Below are 19,835 nucleotides of genomic sequence, written 5' to 3'. Positions count from 1 at the left end.
TGAGCAGCATCCTGTGCCACAGACCAAAATTCTTCCGGTGCTGTCTATCGTGTTTACCATGATAGGAGCGTAAACTCTGTATTTATGGCAAATGGACATCACAGTACCCGGGTACTGTACCGGGTATCTGCCTTATCTGTGAGGCTTCAGCTAACAAGGGTATTCAGAGTGGGAGATGTGTTTTGCCCATGTTTAAGTAGATAACTGGGAAGCTCTTGTGATGCGCCACTAGTAAGTCGTGTTCACACACACACACACACACACACACACACACACAAACACACAATTACTGCTGCTACGCAGAGGGATTAGCAAGTAGTAGGCAACTGAATAGATTGTTCTATTATTTCAATTTTATGCATGGTTCTTATTCTTTGTTTTGGGAAAGTTAAAAAATCATTTATGAACCCAACTGCATACAGTGCTTTTCATGTTGCGTGGTTTTGCTGCATACTGGGGAGCCCACCAAATACAAGACTTAAAATGAAGCATAAGTCGCAATGGGAATTTCACTGCGCTACAATGCGGCCTAGCGGGGCTGTGCAACCACCGCCTGCCCCATCAAGTGCATCTGCGTGCTCTTCATCCTCCTTTACTGTGGGGACAGCAGTCACACATGCTTTTTCATACTGAACTTCCACCCCGTTACCCGTAAGCGGGAGTGTGATTGGCAGGTTGTCACTTGTTTTGTAAGTGAAAACAGATGGTATTGTTGAGCTGTCAGACATCGAGAGAACCACCATTGGATGAAGGAAACATTATATCCACGCCTGCACCTTCGTCAAAGATTGGCTGGAGTACCTGCAGTAATAATTGCGTTCCACTAATGGAAAGGAGTGTAGAATGCCCATGTGTTGCACCTTGCTTGGCAGCAAAGGAACACTAACTTAGCATTACAAACAATTTTAGGATGGCAGAAAGAGTCAGCTCTTTGGGCAAATTAAATAGCATGGCAAAAGTGGGCAGGTGGGTACAGTGGCCGTGTTCTGTGGGTACCAGGACAGTAAAGGAAGCCTCACTTTCTATCCCTCCTAATGATGAAATGGAACAAGGAATTCCATGAGTTTGCTATAAAATGTGCGTAGCAAAATGAGCAGGAGGGTGTAATGCAGAGGTGCTGGAAATTGCTTGGCATCAGTGGGGCACAAATGGAGTACAACAGCCACTTTTTGGATGCCACTAACTTGCAGCATTTTTTGCTATTATTATAGCTTATTAAAAATGAGCAGGAGGGTGTAATGCAGAGGTGCTGGAAATTGCTTTGCACCAGTGGGGCACAAATGGAGTACAAGAGCCACTTTTTGGATGCCACTAACTTGCAGCATTTTTTGCTATTATTATAGCTTTATAAAAATGAGCAGGAGGGTGTAATGCAGAGGTGCTGGAAATTGCTTTGTACCAGTGGAGCACAAATGGAATACAACAGCCACTTTTTGGATGCCACTAAGTTTCCTCAGTGTTTGCTATTATAATGGCTTAGGTAAAATGAGCTTGAGGGTGCAATGCAGAGGTGCTGGAAATTGCTTGGCACCAGTGGGGCACAAATGGAGTACAACAGCCTCTTTTTGGATGCCACTAAGTTGCAGCATTTTTTTGCTATTATTATAGCTTATTAAAAAATGAGAAGGAGGGTGTAATGCAGTGGTGCTGGAAATTGCTTGCCACCAGTGGGACACAAATGGAGTACAACAGCCACTTTTTGTATGCCACTAAGTTGCAGCATTTTTTGCTATTATTATAGCTTATTAAAAATGAGCAGGAGGGTGTAATGCAGAGATGCTAGAAATTGCTTTGCACCAGTGGGGCACAAATGGAGTACAACAGCCACTTTTTGGATGCCACTAAGTTGCAGGATTTTTTTTGCTATTATTATAGCTTATTAAAAAATGAGCAGGAGGGTGTAATGCAGAGGTGCTAGAAATTGCTTGCCACCAGTGGGGCACAAATGGAGTACAATAGCCACTTTTTGGATGCCACTAAGTTGCAGCATTTTTTGCTATTATTATAGCTTATTAAAAAATGAGAAGGAGGGTGTAATGCAGAGGTGCTGGAAATTGCTTGCCAGCAGTAGGCCACAAATGGAGTACAACAGCCACTTTTTGTATGCCACTAAGTTGCAGCATTTTTTGCTATTATTATAGCTTATTAAAAATGAGCAGGAGGGTGTAATGCAGAGGTGCTGGAAATAGCTTGGCACCAGTGGGACACTAATGAAGTCCAACAGCCACTTTTAGGATGCCACTAAGTTTCCTCAATGTTTGCTATTATAATGGCTTAGTAAAAATGAGCTTTTGAGGGTGCAATAGAGAGGTGCTGGAAATTGCTTGGCACCAGTGGGACACTAATGAAGTCAACAGCCACTTTTTGGATGCCACTAAGTTTCCTCAGTGTTTGCTATTATAATAGCTTAGTAAAAATGAGCTTGAGGGTGGAATGCAGAGGTGCTGGAAATTGCTTGGCACCAGTGGGACACTAATGGAGTCCAAGAGCCACGTTTTGGATGCCACTAACTGGCAGCACTCTTTTCAATTAAAATGGCTTTGCAAAAATGTGCAGGAGAGGAGAATGCAGAGGTGGTGGGACTTGCTTGGCACAAGTGCCACAATAATGGAGGACAGCAGCCACTCTTTGGATGGCACTAACTGGCAGCACTCTGCAATTAAAATGACTTTGCTAAAAAGGGCAGGAGGATACAGTGGCCAGATTCTGGGTCAGTGTAGAGGAAAGGAAGCCTCACTTTCTATCCCTCCTAGTGGTGAAATGCAGCAAGGAAGTCCCTGAGATTAGCTACACAGACGCTGTTATCTGTAGCTTTTAAAAACTGTTTCCACGGACCTGACTGTCACCTATGGCTCTGAGCCGGATGAAATGAGTCCTGAAAAGGGCTGAATTAAACTTCTATCCCTAATCTGTAGAGTGCTGTGTGTAGAGCGTACACAGCAGGATCGGCGGCAGGAGCTGCGTCAGCGGTGACTGTCACCCAGACGCAGAAGGCAGATAATGGCGTCCAGACGGGAAAATGGCCGTATTTATAATGCAAGGACATGTGACATGGACAGCCTATGACATATGCCCTTGCTTGTCTGGCAAAAAGTCCACTTAGCTGTGTGTGTGTCTGGGATTGGCTGACATGCTGGCCCGCCCCACTACACGCGCGCTTAGGGAAGGAAGAAAAGAAAAAAAAATGGCGATCACCATTATCCCAGCAGCAGTGATCTGAACGCGCAGTCCCCGCACACTATACGCTGAAATTTCATAATAGTGTGAGCAGTGGCGTAACTAGAGTTTGAAGGGCCCCGGTGCAAAGTTTGGACCTGGGCCCCCCCAACCGTACACGACACTTGGGGTATGAGATAGTGTCGCTGACACTTGGCTCTTTCCTTCAGCACCCAGGTTTCCCATGATCTGAAATTTCTTTCTTTCCACAGCTTTCCTATGTTCTGCTTTACATCTTGTCCTCATCATGTACCTTCCCCATGCTCTGCTATACATCTTTCCCTCAGCACCCAGCTTTCCCATGATATCAGAGCATGAGAAAGCTGGGTGCTGAGGGAAAGAGCTTCTTTTCCTCAGCACAAAACTTTCCCATGCCATGCTTTATCTTTGTCCCCTTCATATATAGTTATCCAAATACTATAATGACCCCCACATACCCTTCCATATAGTATAAAAGGTTCCACATAAACCTTCATATATTATAATGCACCTCCCATAGTCCTCCATGTATTATAATACACTTCACATAGTCCTCTATATAATATAATGTAGAGCATAGTCCTCCACATAATACACATCCCACAGTCCTCGATATAAGGCACACCCCATAATCCTCAATACAGTATAATACACACTCCATAATCCTCCATATAAATGCACACCCCATAATCCTCCATATAGTATAATGCACACCCCATAATCCTCCATATAGTATAATGCACACCCCATAATCCTCCATATAGTATAATGCACACCCCATAATCCTCCATATAGTATAATGCACACACCATAATCCTCCATATAGTATAATGCACACACGATAATCCTACATATACTGTAGTATAATGCACTGCCATAGACCTCTGGCCACCGTTTACTCATTGATTATAAAAAATAAAAACATGTCCTCACCTGAGGCGCAGCTAGGGTTTCAGCTCAGAGCTTGTGTAGACACACGTATTTTTGGTCCGAGTGCGATTTGACAAAACATTGGATCGCACTCGGACCAATGTTTTCCAATGAGGCAGTGGTTATGTTCAATTTTGTTCTTGGACCTAGTGGTTTGGGAAAACAAATTGCAGCGTGCATGCGCAAAATGATACAGTTAAGTGTAGCGGCAGGACCGTAGTTGGGGTTCATGCTGCCCCTACCAGTAAGTCAGTCTAAAGCCTCATGCCGATGTGGCTAGAAGTATGCAAATTGCACACTTGTGGTCACATGACGGCAGCTCTCACTGCCGGCACTGGAAAACCCTGACCGCTCGCTGTGCGCATGCAATGAGGATTTACATGTCTGCAGTCACAGGCCGTTAAACTGCCAATCAGCTTCATATAATCAAACGGTCAATGATCATTTAAAGGGAATCTGTCAGCAGGTATTTTCCCTCTAATCTGAGAGCAGCATAACATAGGGGCAGAGATCCTGATTCTAGCAATGTGTCATTACTGGGCTGCTTAGTGTAATTTTGATAAAATCACTGATTAATCAGCAGCAGATTATCATTACAGGACTACTTGGCCTGTTGCCAGGTAGTCCAGCATATTCATGAGCTTTTATCTGAAGCAGAGAAAACATTAATTTTATCAAAATGACAGCAAGCAGTTCAGTAAGTGACACATCGATGGAATCAAGGTCTCTGTCTCTACATTATGCTGCTCTCACATGGGGGAGCAAATCCTGGTGACAGATTCCCTTTAAAGGAGGGATTGTCCAGTATAAATGCTCCCTTAGATCCAGGTACCTTATTGGTGACTTCTTCTCAGATTGTAATGGTCTCATCCCATTCTTCTTCATCTGGTCCAGATGCCATGATGACCTTGGACATCCACAGCTCGTCTCCGCAGACTTCCTTCTTCTCTAGTTTTCCACAACATATCCTAACATGATGCCCTAAAAAATTAGTGTCATTATTACACCTAAATAAAAAATATCCATACATACTGTGCACTAAATAACCCGTATACTGTGCACCTGAAAAAAATAATTCCCCCACTATGCTCCCTGACAAAAAAGTGACTCTTGCATTGTCCCCCTTGTGATACATGGCCCCCACACTGTCCCACTCATATACTATGATCACTGCACCATTCCTCCAGCATGAATTCTGGCCGCCACACTGCCTTTCCTTATGAAAAATATTCGTAAAACCATCCCATCTCATTAACCCCTTCACCCCTGGGCGATTTTCCATTTTTGTTTTTTGCGCCCTTCTTTGAAGAGCTGTAACTTTTTTATTTTTCCTTCAATCTTGCCATATAAGGGCTTATTGTTTGCGGGACGTGTTGTACTTTTAAATGAAACCATAAATTTTATCATATAGTGTGCTGGAAAATGGCAAACAAATTCCAAATGCGGAAGAATTTTAAAAGAAAGTGTGATTGCATGATTGTTTTTAGGATATTTTATTCACCATGTTCACTATATGGTAAAACTGGTGTGTCGCTGTGATGCCTCAGTTCGGTGCTAGTTTGTTGACACCAAACATGTATAGGTTTACTGTTATCTAAGGGGTTAAAAAAATCAGACGTTTGTCCAAAAAAAGTTGCACATTTTTTGCGCCATTTTCCAAAAACCGTAGCGTTCTCATTTTTCGGGATCTATGGCTCAGTGATGACTTAATTTTTGCATCTTGAGCTGATGTTTTTAATGGCACCATTTTTGGGCAGATGCTATATTTTTATCATCAATGAAATAGGCTGGCAGCACTCACCAATAAAACGTTGCTTTTATTCATGCTTCATTCATGCATAGGCAGGCAAAAGGGGGGAGGGAGCACGCTGGGCAACGGCACCGTTTCACACCACTAGGGGTGCTTCCACGGGTCCATCACACACACTACACCCCCATATGTCACACATCCTGCTCCCAATACAGCCTGCACCCCCCCATATCACACACACTGCACCCCCATATCCCACAGACCCTGCTCCCCATACAGCCTGTACCCCCCATATCACACACACTACACCTCCATATGTCACACACCCTGCTCCCTATACAGCCTGCACCCCCCATATCACACACACTACACCCCCATATCCCACACACCCTGCACCCCCCATATCACGCACACTGCACCCCCATGTCACACACCCTGCTCCCCCCATATCACACACACTACACCTCCATATCTCACACACCCTGCACCCCCCATATCACACACACTGCACCCCCATGTCACACACCCTGCTCACCCATATCACACACACTAGCATCTTCCCCGAGCAGGAAAGGCGCGAAGGCGAAGCCCCGCCCCCAGAAGGAGGAAGTGCTAGAAAGAACCAAGGGGGGACGGGAAAAAGATGTCTGCGCCCGACGGACCGGTGGAGGAGTGGCGGTCGCAGCCGCAGCGGCGCCCGTAGATGGAAATGGGGCAGCCCTTCTTCCGGCCGCAAGAGCGGGGGAGGCTGTGGGTCCAGCGGTCGCCCAGGTAATGCCGTTCTCCCTGCCCTATGTGCCTGGTGCTACCTGGCTACCGCAGTACGATGGGAAGCTTGATGCTTTGCAAGTGTTCCGGAAAAAGATTAGCCCAGTCCTTGATTTGTATCCCTTGACTGACAGGGAACGGGCGGCGGTAGTGCTAGGGCAGCTAACCGGTGCGGCTGAGCAGGAGACGGAAACCTGGACCGACGCGGACCGGGCCTCAGTGACTACCATTTTTGAGAAACTCCAAACCGCTTTTGAGACCCGCACGGAAGCAGAGTTGCGGATGCAGTTTTATCAATGGCAACAGCGGCCTGCGGATAATATAAGAGACTATGCCTTGCGCCTGCAGACGGCCCTCCGTACGCTGAAGCGGGTGGACACTATTAACGATATGGACAGCAATAAGATGCTAGTGGAACAATTCTTGCAAGGGCTGGGGTCCACGGAAGACCGCAAGCAGCTACAGCTGTGGGCCCTGGAACACCCCAATCTGGACTTTGCAGTATTGAAAGAGTGGGCCATCAAGGCCCTGCAAGCCCCAACACCAGACACTCCTGAGGCAGCCTCATGGCCGGCTGATACTGCTCCCATCTCGGTGGCACCTCCTCTCCCAGCTCTACCGGCCCCTGCAGTGCCCGTCGGGATGATGGAAGAGCTAGCTGCCCAGGTCCGCCGCATGGATGGAGACCTAGCCAAGATCCTCGCCGCACTCCAGCTTCCGACGAGAGTCAAGCCCCCAGGGAAGATCCAGCTCGCCGACAGTCCAGAGGACGTCCCCTGGATGCAGCGGAGAAGAAACAATGACTCGCGGTATGGGCCCCCTATTTGTTACAGGTGCAGCAGGCCTGGCCACTACTCTAGGCGATGCCCGTTAAACGAGCAACCCCTGGGGCCAAGGGCAAATCCTCAGGAGTAGACACCAGTGGCCCCCTTCATTGGCGAGACCGGTACGTTGGAGCTCGCCCCATCATCCCTCTGGCGGTGGACGGCATTCCGCTCATGGCCCTCTTGGACACAGGATCACAGGTAACCATTATGCCATATACATTGTACCAGCAGTATTGGGGTACGGGTGAACTTGCCCCCCCTGATGATAATTTGACCCTTGTCGCGGCCAATGGACTCCCTCTGACTCAGGTGGGATACAAACAACAAGTGACCCTGACCGTGGGACGTGCGGAGCTAAAACACTAAGGAATGATTGTGGTGATGAATGAACCCAGTGACTATAACCCAAAAATAATTCTAGGGACCAATGTGATGGAGCACTGTATGAGTGAGGTGCTGAGTTTGTTGCAGCAGTTGGCCGCCACAGCAGGAGGAGGCCGACAGAGGGCTGTGCAGCGTGAGATACGGGCCCTCCTATATCGGCAGCAAGTGAATTCGACGGGTGGAGAGATTGGTGGAGTGAGGGTGGTGGATGTGGCCCCCTTGGTGGTGCCACCAAGAAGCGAGATGATGATTTGGTGTAGGGCAGCAGTAGGTCCACAAGGGCGCGACTACCCGGCGATGGTGGAACCCACGCCTTCTGAGCACTGGCCCACGGTGATGGCAGCCAGAGGGGTGGTTGACGTCAAAAAGGGGAGAGTGCCTGTGAGAGTGCTGAATTGTGGGGATTACGCTACCCTTGCCAAGTTGCTTACCCTAGACCCTCACACCATTCACGAAGCCGCCCCTCCTACCTCAGCACCCCCTGACACTAACCATATACCCCCCGAACAGTTAGAGGAGTGGTGCCAGGAATTACATGTAGGCACTGAAGCCACACCCATGCATCACAAAGAGGGGGTATACAGGGTAGCACAGGAGTATGAACAGGTTTTCAGCAAGCACCCATTAGATTTTGGGAGGATTAAGTAGTTCAACTCCATATTCCTACAGGCATACATCCACCCATCAAAGAAAGGTATAGGCCCATCCCGCCAGCACATTATCAATGCACCAAAGACATGTTGAGGAACATGAAGGAGGCAGGTGTCATTCGGGATAGTTGCAGTCCCTGGTCAGCCCCACTGGTGCTGGTGAAGAAGAAGGACGGCACCATGAGAATGTGTGTGGATTACCGGAAGATCAACCAGCTAACGCATAAAGATGCCTATCCTCTCCCCCGTATCGAAGAGTCGCTAGCTGCACTGAGAACTGCTAACTTCTTCTCTACCCTTGACCTTACCAGCGGATACTGGCAGGTGGCGGTCGCACCAGAGGACCGTGAGAAGACTACATTCGCCACTCCCATGGGACTCTGCGAGTTCAACAGCATGCCGTTTGGGCTGTGCAATGCCCCTGGAACCTTCCAACGGCTCATGGAGTGTTGCCGGGGACATCTCAATTTCGAAACTGTCTTGCTGTATCTAGATGATGTGATCGTATACTCCCAGATGTACGATGCCCACCTGGAGCACCTGGCTGAAGTGTTCGCGTCTCTGGCCAGTTATGGGATGAAGCTGAAGCCCTCCAAGTGCCACCTACTGAAGCCTAGGGTACAGTACCTCGGGCACGTGGTGAGCGCAGAAGGTGTCTCCCCAGATCCCGAGAAGATCACTGCTATCCAGGACTGGCCGAGACCGACCACAGTGGGAGAGGTGAGACAGTTCCTGGGCCTGGTGGGCTATTATCGCCGCTTTATCAAGGGGTATACGAAGATGGCTGCACCTATGCAAGACCTCCTCGTGGGACAGACCAAGGGTGGCAGGGCCCCTGGGCCCCCGTTTGTGTGGGAGGAGAAGCATGAAGAGTCCTTTCACCAGCTGAAGACGGCCTTGACAGGAGAAGTCCTGGCGTACCCCGACTACGGCCTCCCGTTCGTCCTCTACACTGATGCCAGCAATGTGGGCTTGGGGGCAGTCCTATCCCAGGTCCAGGACGGGAAAGAGAAGGTGATCGTCTACGCCAGCAGAAAACTCCAACCCACAGAAAGGAACCCCGAAAACTACAGCTCCTTCAAGCTTGAGTTCCTGGCCCTGGTGTGGGCAATCACCGAGAGGTTCCGACATTACCTCGCAGCGGCAAAATTCACTGCCTACACGGACAATAATCCATTGACTCATCTGGACACGGCCAAGCTGGGCGCTCTGGAACAACGGTGGGTGGATAGGCTGTCTAACTATGACTTCACTATCAAATACAGAGCCGGCCGCAAGAACACCAACGCGGACGCGTTATCCCAGATGCCCCACCTGCCGGATGAGGGGCCCGGAAGACGATGACCTCGAAGAAATCGAGTTGCCCGCGTTCCATTGGCCACCGGTCGAAAAACTATATGTCAAACAGCAACAGGCAAACCTGGACCCGCTACCCAGCCAGGGATGGCAAGAAGCTCAAGACGAAGCGCCTGCCGTCCAGCTGGTCAAGACCATGATTGAGCAGGGCTCCTCCAGAATGGATTCTGCAGCTCCCTCTGAGGCCCAGCGGCTGTGGAAAGAGGGAGCCCGGCTGTACCTGCACGAAGGGAAGCTGTATCGGGAACTGATCAACCCGAAGACTCACGAGAAGGTTCGCCGGCTGGTGGTTCCTCAGGCCAGCGTGCCCAAAGTCCAGCAGACATATCACGATGGCGCTGGACATTTCGGCTGGAAGAAGCTGGAGATGTTGCTGAGAGAGCGGTTCTATTGGAGTGGGATGCAAGAATCTGTGGAGGCCTGGTGCCGAGAGTGCGGCCCCTGTACGCTGAGAAGGAAGGACGAAGTCAGCCAAAGAGCCCCTCTACAGCCGATCGTCACCCATCAACCGCTGGAGTTGGTTGCCTTGGACCACGTCAAGCTCACACCCAGCCGGAATGGATATACCTATGCCTTGACCATCGTGGACCACTACTCCAAATTCATGATGGTTGTTCCAGTCAAAGATTTGACCGGCCGTACCGCAGCTAGGGCATTCCAGGCCTACTTCTGTCGACCGCACGGATACCCAGAGAGGGTGCTTACGGACCAGGGTTCAGCCTTTGAAGCAGAAGTGTTCCAAGAATTTTGCCAATTATACGGCTGCAAGAAGATCAGGACCACACCATATCATGCCCAGACTAATGGAATGTGTGAAAAGATGAACCATTTAGTTCTGGATCTCCTCAAGGTACTACCATTGTAAGAGCGAAACCTGTGGCCGGAGAAGCTGCCTGACCTGGTAGACATGTACAATAACATCCCCTGCGGTTCTACCAAGTACACCGGCGTATCTGATGAGAGCCCGACTGGGCCGGCTTCCGGTGGACCTGGAAATGGACTTGGAAGCCCCAGAGGCCCTCCCCTCGACCGCAGACTGGGATGTCCGGCGGCAAGCGCAGTACCAGCAGGTCCAGGAATATGTGGAGAAGAATCTGCGTCAGAGCCAAGAGAAACAGGAGCAGCGCTTCAACAAGCGGGCTCCAGCCACCCCCTTTGAGCCCGGGGATGTGGTGCTGAAACGGAAGAGTAGAACTCATAAGCTTGATGACCAGTGGGAGAAGACCCCATATGTCATACAGCCCACTGAATGGGAGAATGAAAAGGCCTATCTGATTAGTTGCCACCAGGGAAGGACTGCGGCTACAGTTTCCAGGGACCACCTGAAGAGGTGCCCACACCCTTTGAGATTGGCAAACAAAGCTCCGGTCCCGATACCGAGCGGGGAAAAGAAAAAAGAGGTGATCCACACAGTGATGGGTGACTTTCCAGCAGACTGGCCTACACAGAACGGCGCGGTGATTGTTCCGGTGATAATGTTCCCACAACACGTGGAAGAAATGGAAACAGAAATAACCGCCAGTGAACTGCTTGAACCAGTGCCCAGGGATGCACCTATACCAAGCCCCCGTAGGTCTCCAACTGCCATATCTGACAGATGGGAGGAGGAACTGGTTGTCTCCTCTGTCCCATTGCCCTCCACAGACGACACTGGGCCTAGAAGGTCCGCACGCCCCAACCTAGGTAGGCTCCCGCTTAGGTATAGGGAAACTACCATCTAGGGGCGCAGCATGTTGATTGTGTATATGTTTGAATGAATACTAATTAATCCGAAAAAGAGGGTGCGCTCCTGTGTAAAATCTAATGATAACTTATTACGTGTGCAGTGTGATGGTCACACTCACCTGATCCTGTTGTACGTCAGGTACAACACTGGGGAGACAGCCGAAGGGAGGTCCACGGTGTACCGCTATGGCATCAGCGGGGATCTCGTCCTTTCCAGCCCGCAGTATTTCCAGCTCAGGCCGCCGCTCACACGATCGATATCCCACATGGAGAGCACAGCCGTCAGACCAGCGCTGAGCTGCAGCTCCTCCTCTGTGGTGGACGGACCCGTAGAAAAGATGCCGGTGACTCACCGGCCCTTCAGAGGCTTGATGTGATTCAGGCACAGTCTTGCAATAGCTGCAGCAGCCCCGTGCACTCCAGGAAGGAGAAGGAGAATGGATTGGGGATAATGAAAAAACCACGGTATTGGCTGCGCTGCTATTAAAGTTCATACAGATGATGGTATTGTTCCAAAAAACTTTTTTTTATTGCAAGATTATAAGCCACAACGCGTTTCGGGGTTAAATGTTCCCCCTTCCTCAGGTAGCAACAATCATATGAAGTGGTATGCCTTATATATACATGAATATGTAGGTCCCCATACCCCTTGATTAATTCAACATATGGATCATAATGATCAATCAGCAGGGTTTTCAGGGACCTCGCCTCACAAAAATCAATTGTACATATTCACATTTGACAGCGATGTTCAAGAAACCACAAATATATTTTGTCTCAAGTATATTGTGATACCCTCATCATTAAAAAAATCTTTTGAAATATATTTAAAAATTAATAAACATGAAAAAAACATGAAAAAAACTCATCAAGGAAATTACTTTAAAAACAAGAAAATATGAAATTTAGATATTGAGATTTGAAATTTACAAATAAAGGGTGAAAATGGATTAAATTAAATAGAAAAAAACAAAAAACAAAACAAATATGTGACTATACGGTTCTAATACAGGGCTAAAATATTAATTGTTAAAAGTGAGAGTGATAGCTCTAAAAATCCATGGAATGGATCACTAACTAAAACAGGTCATAATCCATAAATTTATAGTGTTTGACATATGAAAAATACATTTGCTGAAAAGTAACTGCCTATATAGTAATTAAACCATATTTTAACCTCAATTTTATTTTATTTATGGTGCTAGTAAAAATTATGCTCTATTTGATCTGCTCAGTCATTATATTGAGGCCTTCTGGATTCAAAGTGGCTAATTTAAATATCCAGAAGGATTCGTGTTCCACCAACCTCCAATACCTAGCTGTAACATCAGCCATAACCTGCTCAATAATCACCATTTTGACATTGTCTCTGTCTTTATCATGTTCCACTAAAAAATGCCTGGAGAGACTGTGGGTTGCTATACCATGGCGAATATTGTATCTATGACCGTTTAGTCTATTGTGTACCATTTGCGTTGTGCGGCCTACATATTGTAGGCCGCACGGACATTCTAATAGATAAATGACATAGGAGCTGGTGCAACAGAGATGTTGCTTTATTAAGAATTCCTCTCCTGTTATATTTGATTTGAAGGATTGTACGCCATGTTTTAATGTTCTGCAGCATAAACATCGGATTTGTCCACAATGGAAATTCCCGACTGGTTTGTTAATATCTAATCCATTTTGAGGCAACTGAGTTTTTTTTAAAATTGTTGTTTTGCTAGGTGCGATTAAATTTTTGAGGTTTTTACTTCTCCTAAAAATAACCTGAGGTTTATTGGGTAAACGACCCGAAAGGATCCTGTCCCCTTTTAAAATATGCCAGTGTCTCCCTACAAGCTCCTTTACTTTACCATACGAATCACTAAAGGTAGTCACTAAACAGCTTTCGAAGGTGGTTTAATTTCCCTGTACTCCTATATTTGTCTTTTTCCCTTCAATAATATCCAAACATTTATCTTGATCCAATAGGAGGCTTCTTTTGTAAGCATCAGTCAATATTTTTTCGGATAGCCTTTACTACTGAAGCGACTTTGCAATATTCTAGCTTCAGCTTTGAAAGAAGCAATATTGGTACAGTTCTTCCTGATGCGCCAATATTGCCCATACGGCAAATATACCGTATGGGCAATATTGGCGCATCAGGAAGAACTGTACCAATATTGCTTCTTTCAAAGCTGAAGCTAGAATATTGCAAAGTCGCTTCAGTAGTAAAGGCTATCCGAAAAAAATATTGACTGATGCTTACAAAAGAAGCCTCCTATTGGATCAAGATAAATGTTTGGATATTATTGAAGGGAAAAAGACAAATATAGGAGTACAGGGAAATTAAACCACCTTCGAAAGCTGTTTAGTGACTACCTTTAGTGATTCGTATGGTAAAGTAAAGGAGCTTGTAGGGAGACACTGGCATATTTTAAAAGGGGACAGGATCCTTTCGGGTTGTTTACCCGATAAACCTCAGGTTATTTTTAGGAGAAGTAAAAACCTCAAAAATTTAATCGCACCTAGCAAAACAACAATTTTAAAAAAAACTCAGTTGCCTCAAAATGGATTAGATATTAACAAACCAGTCGGGAATTTCCATTGTGGACAAATCCGATGTTTATGCTGCAGAACATTAAAACATGGCGTACAATCCTTCAAATCAAATATAACAGGAGAGGAATTCTTAATAAAGCAACATCTCTGTTGCACCAGCTCCTATGTCATTTATCTATTAGAATGTCCGTGCGGCCTACAATATGTAGGCCGCACAACGCAAATGGTACACAATAGACTAAACGGTCATAGATACAATATTCGCCATGGTATAGCAACCCACAGTCTCTCCAGGCATTTTTTAGTGGAACATGATAAAGACAGAGACAATGTCAAAATGGTGATTATTGAGCAGGTTATGGCTGATGTTACAGCTAGGTATTGGAGGTTGGTGGAACGCGAATCCTTCTGGATATTTAAATTAGCCACTTTGAATCCAGAAGGCCTCAATATAATGACTGAGCAGATCAAATAGAGCATAATTTTTACTAGCACCATAAATAAAATAAAATTGAGGTTAAAATATGGTTTAATTACTATATAGGCAGTTACTTTTCAGCAAATGTATTTTTCATATGTCAAACACTATAAATTTATGGATTATGACCTGTTTTAGTTAGTGATCCATTCCATGGATTTTTAGAGCTATCACTCTCACTTTTAACAATTAATATTTTAGCCCTGTATTAGAACCGTATAGTCACATATTTGTTTTGTTTTTTTTCTATTTAATTTAATCCATTTTCACCCTTTATTTGTAAATTTCAAATCTCAATATCTAAATTTCATATTTTCTTGTTTTTAAAGTAATTTCCTTGATGAGTTTTTTTTCATGTTTTTTTCATGTTTATTAATTTTTAAATATATTTCAAAAGATTTTTTTAATGATGAGGGTATCACAATATACTTGAGACAAAATATATTTGTGGTTTCTTGAACATCGCTGTCAAATGTGAATATGTACAATTGATTTTTGTGAGGCGAGGTCCCTGAAAACCCTGCTGATTGATCATTATGATCCATATGTTGAATTAATGAAGGGGTATGGGGACCTACATATTCATGTATATATAAGGCATACCACTTCATATGATTGTTGCTACCTGAGGAAGGGGGAACATTTAACCCCGAAACGCGTTGTGGCTTATAATATTGCAATAAAAAAAGTTTTTTGGAACAATACCATCATCTGTATGAACTTTAATAGCAGCGCAGCCAATACCGTGGTTTTTTCATTATCCCCAATCCATACTAATTAATCTGAAGACTTACCTGATTACCGTCCGTGGAAGGAGAAAGTTGTCCCGGTTTGGACCATCAGTATGTTTACTCCAAAACAGCCCACATGAGAAACTACTCATGAACAAGGCCGAGAACTTGCAGGCCAACCACGAACTTGTGGTCTTGTAAATAGTTTGTGGGCTGTTTTCCGTTGCCGCCTCCGGAGAGGCAGATTGGAGGGAGGACCCGCAGCAGAGTAGGCTGGGGTCCGGCCACCACCAGGACCGGTGGCCATCCTCCGGGGGGGTCAGGGGTCCCCCTGGACGTGAAGTCACCTGAAGTGCAGCCGGGTTCGAGACACCGTGCCCGTTCCCGCTCGGGTAACCTGGACCAGGACTGGAATAAAGGGGTGCTGCCCATTTCTTAGGGGCAGCATCAAGGTGTAGGTTGCTTCGGTGGGGGAGCGGAAGTACATGTGTCGCGGGCGGGGGAGGGGACGCTGCGCTCTCCCACTGCTTGGGTCTGGCTGCTGCTGCCATTGCTCGGTGGCTCGAGCGATGGGCCAGATCCCGGGGACTCGAGCGGCGCTCCTCGCCCGTGAGTGAAAAGGGGTGGCTTAGTTTTGGGGATATTGTCCGTGACGCCACCCACGGTTGTGGTGATTGTGTAGGCACCACCGCTGCTTTGGACGGGGATCCCGGGAGCGGTGACAGGGAGCAGCTTTGGTTGTTATTCTCCCCTCCGTGGGTAGGGGGGTTGGGTGCCCCGGGGCCCGGTGATGGGGTAGGGATGGATGACAGGTGGGTTGCGGGGCCTGATGAGGTGCAGGGACGCAGGGGCAGCGCTGTGCCGCACGGCACGGAGGTACTCACTCAGCCCAATGGTGATGACACAGTTCACGGTAAAACAAGCGGCTGGATGGACGGGTCCCTCGGACGGCTGCGGTGTTGTAGTTCCCTGCAGGTTAGCGGTGACTGTCTCTTCCCTGCACCTACGTACGGTTGTTGGTATCGATGGGTTCCCACCGGTAACCCGCTCCCCGACTTGGATATGGGCCGGAGGAGCCCCTTTTTGCCCGCAGGCGCTGGCCCTGAGGAACTGATGCCTTGGCGGTGGCAGTGTCCCTCTCACTCGGTTGGACGGTTGCCTTCAATCGGGACTTAGTTGTTTAGGAACCCGGAGGTCCCCTTCACTGACGGATTTGGCAAATTCACGGCGACTCCAAGCCTTGCCGGGGTCCGAAAGGCCCCTGCCACTGGTGCTGGCTTCTCTTTGTGTACCGGTCCGGTACCGCCGGGCCACCACCCGTCCACGGTCCTTACGGTATACTCCAATCAGCCACTCCTGCAGACGGTCACCACCATCTGCCAACCTTGCTGTCTTGTCCGGGCCGCACACCCGGACCAACTTCAGGCTCTTTAGCTGTCACTTTTCTCTTTCCATCTTTCCACTTTCACTACTCCTACTGCTCTCTTTCCTCTCCAAACTCTATCTCTTCACTCCTCAAACTGATCTGCCTGGTTTTTCCCGCCTCCAGGACTGTGAACTCCTCGGTGGGTGGAGACCAACCGCCTGGCTCCACCCCCTGGAGTGGACATCAGCCCCTGGAGGAGGGCAACAAGGGTTTTGTCTGACCTTGATGTGCCTGCAGGGAATGTGGGGTGTTTTGTGGTGTTCTTTGTGGCCCCTGGCTTGTCCAGGGCGACACATTCCCCCTTAGTTTAATGCAGACCGTCCTCGGGCTGCCCGTCCAACACCGGTTTTATTTTCACCTTCTGTAAAAATATAAAAATAGAAAACGGTAACAGACATACAAGTAAAATAATATCTTCCCACATCGGGAGGTACTCTTACTTAAACGTTACGGTTACGTCTTCCGCTCTCAACCACCCAAGCAACCTGGCCCTGATGCTGCCCCTAAGAAAACAGGCAGCACCCCTTGACCCCAGTCCAGCACCAAGTTACCCGAGCGGGATCTGTCCTTTCCAGGGGACCCACGTCCATGGGGAGCCCCTGGAACCCCCAGAGGTTAGACACGGGTTCCGGTGGTGGCTGGGCCCCAGCCTGCTCCACTGCGGGCCCTCACTCCAATCTGCCTCTCCGGAGGCGGCAACGGTGGAAGCTGCAACAACATTTTTATTTACAAGCCACTAAGTTTGTGGTTGCCCTGCAAGTTCTCGGGCCTGTTCATAGAAGTTTCTATGCAAGGTGGAGGGGGTCCCAACGGGGACCAGTTGCCGGCTACGGCCGGTTCCAAATCACAGTTGCCAATCAGGTGACTTTCTCACGGTAATCATTGACTTATCATTTCACAACAACTTTCAAACCTTTTTCAACTTTAAACACAGTGCTCTGGTGGTCCCAACGGGGACGGTGCAACGGTGCTCCGCTGCTCTTACTCCGACTCTTCGGTGTCTGCTGGGGGAGAGGGTGCGGCGGACACCCGGGCCTCCTGGCTGCCCCTCAGCTTGGCGTCCAACGCAAACCACCCCCTCTCCCCACAGTGCCGGGTATACTGCACCAGGTCGCCCGGCATCAGGTTGCGGCCTGGGTGCTCTTCTGGCAGGTGAGCATTAACATCCCGCCGGGCTATAAACACTTCGGCCTCCAGGCCCGGTTCATAAATGAATCCATAGCCCCGGCGGACATCAAACCGCCTCACCTGCCCCTCATACAGCGGGCCCCGGACACGGAAGGTCGCTTGTCTCAGGCTCTCCTTCTCCCGAATTGTACGGGCCACCATCTCTGCCTTCCTTCTTTCCCTCTCTTCAATTTCCGGGCCCAACGGTACTGGCTCCCTATCCCAATATGGCGCTGCTGCGAGCTCCGGCGCACGGGTAAGGCCCCGCGAGACCTTCTGGACACTGCCCACTGCTGGTGATCTGGGTGGAAGGTCCCGCGGTGACTTGGCCTTGGACGCCGCCTTGCAGCGGCAACCCGGCGCAACCTCAGCCGAGGTGTGGGGGCTGGGCACAGGGGCTTTCCTCTGCTGGGCCTTCGGCACGGAGCGGGCTCTCAACTCCGGCTCGGGGAATCTCTCGGGGGGTGCCTCCGGTTCAGGCTTCGGGGCTTTCCATGGGAGCACCTCCGGTCGGCTACGGGCTCCGGCTACAGGTCGGTCCGCCTGAGCGGGCATGCTGGTTATCGCTACCGGTTGCGGGGGTAGCGGGCCTAGTGGCAGAGTCACGGCAGCCGGGACGGGTGGCGAGGGAGGCAGTAGGGCGAGGGGGTTCGGACCAGGTCCCGTAGCCACGATGACCGACCCGCTAGGGGTATCGGGGCGTGGGTCACTCACCCTCCCTTCCACCACTTCCTCCTCGCGTCTCCGCACGGCCGCTATGACCTCCGCCATGTCGGTCTCCCACTCCTCCAATAGGAGCTGCATCTTGACCTGCAGCCGTTGTTGGAGCTGCGCGGTCCGGATCTCCACCCACGCCACGGTGCCAGGCGCGGGGGCTACGGTGCTTCGGGACGGCATAAACATCTTGCTGGCAGCCTCTCCCAGGAACAAGATGGCCGCAGAGTCCTGGCGTCCCTGCCTTTATAGCCGCCGCTACATGCGACCAGTCGCCATTTCATCCCCCTTAGTTTCTCTCCGGCCCCTCCTCTATCGGGGCGGGGTTTTGGCCTTCGCGCCTCCACTACTCGAGGAGATTCTCGAGCGGGAACTCTTCGCGCCCAAGATGGCGGCTTTTCAAATTTTTCGTCCGGACACCTCCGGCGGTCACACAAGGCGCACTTCCACCAATCGGTAGAACGGTAGGATCCTGTTCGTGACGCCAAGTTGTCGCGGGCGGAGGAGGGGACGCTGCGCTCTCCCACTGCTTGGGTCTGGCTGCTGCTGCCATTGCTCAGTGGCTCGAGCGATGGGCCAGATCCAGGGGACTCGAGCGGCGCTCCTCGCCAGTGAGTGAAAAGGGGTGGTTTAGTTTTGGGGATATTGTCCGTGACGCCACCCACGGTTGTGGTGATTGTGTAGGCACCACCGCTGCTTTGGACGGGGATCCCGGGAGCGGTGACAGGGAGCAGCTTTGGTTGTTATTCTCCCCTCCGTGGGTAGGGGGGTTGGGTGCCCCGGGGCCCGGTGATGGGGTAGGGATGGATGACAGGCGGGTTGCGGGGCCTGATGAGGTGCAGGGACGCAGGGGCAGCGCTGTGCCGCACGGCACGGAGGTACTCACTCAGCCCAATGATGATGACACGGTTCACGGTAAAACAAGCGGCTGGATGGATGGGTCCCTCGGACGGCTGCGGTGTTGTAGTTCCCTGCAGGTTAGCGGTGACTGTCTCTTCCTTGCACCTACATACGGTTGTTGGTATCGATGGGTTCCCACCGGTAACCCGCTCCCCGACTTGGATATGGGCCGGAGGAGCCCCTTTTTGCCCGCAGGCGCTGGCCCTGAGGAACTGATGCCTTGGCGGTGGTGGTGTCCCTCTCACTCGGTTGGACGGTTGCCTTCAATCGGGACTTAGTTGTTTAGGAAC

The sequence above is a fragment of the Anomaloglossus baeobatrachus genome, chromosome 8 (genome assembly GCF_048569485.1).
Source record: "Anomaloglossus baeobatrachus isolate aAnoBae1 chromosome 8, aAnoBae1.hap1, whole genome shotgun sequence".
Taxonomy (NCBI): Eukaryota; Metazoa; Chordata; class Amphibia; order Anura; family Aromobatidae; genus Anomaloglossus; species Anomaloglossus baeobatrachus.
The sequence above is the reverse complement of the archived record's forward strand: the minus strand, read 5'-3'. Positions refer to the sequence as shown.